Here is a 4,191-nt window from a genome sequence, read left to right as displayed (position 1 = left end):
AGGGTCGCATGATCTACATTAGGATCCTTAAGGGTTTCTTTGTCCTTAGAACACTCCTCGATCTTCCCCTTTACTAACTTTGATAGTTGAGCAAAGACATCCGTTGTAATAACTGCTTCATACTAGGTTACTCATAGAAATACATAAAGTAAAATGCATTTATATTAGCAAAAGTAAATGGGCCCGAAATTTTCTTTAATACATAATCATTCTTTATACAAAGTAAGGTATCATTTGTAAAAGTTATCAAAAATAGTGGACAGCGTAGCTATTGCTCCTCGCTTGCCAACGCCCATCGACCGCCGGTCCTCACCTAGATCCTGCAAATACAAAGATAAACAACGGGGTGAGCACAAATAATGCTCAGTAAGTAAATCCTCTACTCGTCTATCCTCGTAACTCTTTCTCTTAATTATTTCCTTACACTCTTCTCGTCTCATTTATTTTCTTTTTCTGTTTTGTTTCTCTTTCACATAGCTCTCTTTTCTATTAACTTTCTGTGTATGTCACAGCCTCATCTTACCGGAGGCACGGCTGAGGGAGATCACAAAGCACCCACCCACTCTTTGTGACTTCTACTCATTCTGTTCCTCTCTTCCTTTTATTTTCTCATTCTTTCTCACTTGAATGTCACGGCCTCATCTTACCGGAGGCACGCCGGGTGGAGTTCACAAAGCACCAACCCACTCTTCGTGACTTCCGGGTGGAGTTCACAAAGCACAACCCATTCTTAGATTTTTCTCATTCTCTTTACTTTTAGAGTAGCTATTCACAAAGTTCTCTACTATTTCTCAAACTACTTCTTAATGCACAATTAATGCATAAGTATGGTTCATGCTTAAAGTTTCTTACTTAATGCACTTATGAAATGCACAAATGCAATATTGATCAAGATAGTCATTCTGCACAGGTCACATTCAAGAAGACATAACTTGAGTTATATACATCGGATTGATACAGTTTTTGTCTCGTTTTAAAGCTTAGAGACAGGGCTACAACTTTTATGTTTTGGTCTAAACCAAGTACAATCCGTAAGATGCCCAAAATCACCTAGAAAGTCACGGCTGTGACAGGGCAGTTTGGTAACATGTTTTCACTTAGGCATTTCATCAAACATTAGTTGTGCACAAACAAACCCTAATTCAATTATCTTCTATTTTTTCTCAAACCATCCAAATGAGAGAAAAACTCTCTTGTAGCATCACGTACCTACATGGCAAACACACTCCCAAAAAAATTTCTCCAATTCTTCCAATTTCAACCCATCATCAATCATCACATATACTTCTCATATTCAAATATATCCAACAATAAGCATAATACATCATACATCATCTAATTTCTCAAATCAAACATTGCATATTTAAAATAAATCTCTACTCACTTGAATTCTTAATTTTAGCTTGGGTTGGATTTTGAGTGGAATTTACTTACCTTGTGCTTGAGTAGTCTCTCCTAAACTCTCTACTCTTGTTGGATTCCATCTTCTCTTAACCCTAAGCATAAACTTCATAAGAACTCAACCTTTATATAAATAAATCATAGATAAAGAGTATGAATCCTTACCTTTTGATGCCTTGAATCAAAACCTATGAAAATCTACTCAAAAGCCCTCAATTCCTTGGAAAAGTGAATGAAATTTGAGAGAAAGAGGAGGAGTGTGGGGGTGGTATGAACGAAATAAGGGTTTCAAACCCTTAACATTTTAGTTTTAAACTCACTTTCCCATTTTGCCCTTACTCTTTCCTAGAAATTCCATCTTTGTCCCTTAGAAAGCAATTCCATCTTTGTCCCTTAGAAGGCAATTCCATCTTTGTCCTTAGAAGGCAATTCCATCTTGTCCTTAGAAAGCAATTACCAAAATGCCTTCACTTTTACTGAATTCTCTATGATTTTCTATCTCTTTTCACTCCCCACAAAATCAACTAGTTTTGAGTGAAAAGACTATTTTACCCTTAATGCAAATTTAAGCATTTTCTTCATATTCTCTTAAAATAATTCTAACAAAATTTAACTAAGGGCTATACAACATAATTTAAATCATATACCTCAATGTTGGTGTAACATCCGTAAGAGAGGGAAGTGTGTGAGAATGCAAAATGTCATATTACCCCCCTTAATGTCTCATCTTTTAACTTATTGTTTGCTAAATGTCTCATTATTCTCTATTTTGATTTAGGATGAAAATGGAGGCGTTAAATGCAAATGGACAAATTAGGTGAATAAGGATAGTTTCGACATTGCTTCGTAATCTGGGCATAACTCTCTCATCAGAGCTCAGATTAAGATGATTCAAAATGATGTGGAAACCTAAGAAGAGATATACAACTTTGATGTTTTCAGTTGGAGAGATACCGCTGCATCAAGGTTGTAATCGGGCTTGAAGTTGACGCACCTACACTACTGATGTTCTGGAACATTCCGCCTGTCATAAAGTCAAATAGGCCGTTTATTATTGGAAGTTCTGAAGACCTGGTGCACGCAAGCTACAGCTGGAAACACCACTTTCCTATTTTATATTAGGACTTTATTTTATTTTCAATTAATCAGATTAGGATAAATGTTATTTTAGGATATTAGAATATTTTAAGAGATTGAGTAGATTCAAAGACTTGAATTGGATATTCTTAAAAGGAGGAGAGAGATCAGATTAGAAAGGAACACACGCCTCTCTTTCTCTCCTGCAATTTTTCTCTTTTGAGTTTGATTATGGCATGAGCGGCTAAAACTTTCATAACTTGGTCGAAGGAAACGGAGGCCTCGGAATCAATAAAACTGTGAGATCTATTGTTTTTAGTGTTCAATATATGCTTTGAGTATTGGATGTTCTTCTATGCTTATTTTCATGATTGTTTCATTTAATTACTGGAGGCCTACTAGTTTATTATTTGTTGCAATCTACTGCTAAGTTAGATATCAAATCCGTAATTGATTGATCCCTTAACTTGTGAGTAATTAAGGTTTAAGAGTTTGCTGCGTCAGGAATTATTAAATCTTAAGAAGAACATTCAACTAAATAAATACAACCGCTTTTGTTTGTGTTGTTAAGCTTCACCGATCTCTCTAGTTCTTAAGGCTGCCACGAGATTAAACCTTTAGCGCTTGTCTAGGGTTGTTAGTAGTAAGATTAATTGGATCGCTTGTTTCTAATAACTACAACTAAGGAGAGATAGAATATTTCCAACGTCGTGAATACTCAAAATATGAATTGATATATAGTTGCATCGATCAGTTGTAAAATTCCGATGGTGGATGTTGACTTAGACCAAGGTTTGTTATTCTGATTGATAATTTAATTTGAATTCTTTTTTTTTTTTTTTCCTGAAATTGTTTCTGTTTTACTCAAACCCCCCCAGCCTTGTTCACGTAACATGAAACTCGGCTGGACACTCTGTGTGGGAATGATCCTTACTCACACTACTACATGTGTTTTTAGGTTTTAATCTTGGTTGCCTATGAAAGCACACCAGATTTTGGCGTCGTTGCCAGGGAGTGATTCTAGTTGATTTTTTTTTGTTTTTGTGATTCTTATTTCGTTCTTGTTATTTTTTTTATTTTTCAGAAAAAAAAAAGAAAAAATAATTGTGAACAGTAGTACTATTCATAAGAAAAATTTTGGTTGAATTAGGAGTGCTGCGAGTACCCGTTTCGGAGAAAACAAAATTCTAAGCAAGACTAGAATTTTTCTAGCCCTACCCTCTTAAGGCCAAAAAGGAATGTTTTCATAGGGTTTTTGGCTTGTTTGTGTTTTTGGTCATAATAAAAAAAATAAAAAAAAATATTAATTTTTTTTATTTTTTATTTTTTTTTCCAGTTAGTCAGTTTTCATTATTTGTCATTTATTCTATTTTTTTAATGAGATTTTTTGTTTTATGACCAGGTCCTCTCATCTTGGTGATTTAACATTTGACCCAGAAATAGAGAGCACTTTGCGCAAGTTAAGGAAGAAAGCTCGGAGAAATTCTAAGGAAAGCAATTTGGCTCTTGATTCCCAATTTGTTAGCAATTTTGATTTAGAAGGGGAGGAAGTCATGGCTGGAAATCAAACTTTGAAAGAGCTTGCTGCCCCTGATTTGAATCAAGCACCTTTATGCATAACGTTTCCTCTTTTAGATGCTACTATTACTTTTGAATTAAAATATGGGCTAATACATCTCTTGCCCACTTTTCATGGCCTTGCAGGTGAAGATC

Source organism: Pistacia vera, unplaced genomic scaffold (genome assembly GCF_008641045.1).
Source record: "Pistacia vera cultivar Batoury unplaced genomic scaffold, PisVer_v2 Contig320, whole genome shotgun sequence".
Lineage (NCBI taxonomy): Eukaryota > Viridiplantae > Streptophyta > Magnoliopsida > Sapindales > Anacardiaceae > Pistacia > Pistacia vera.
Note: the sequence above shows the minus strand (reverse complement) of the source record.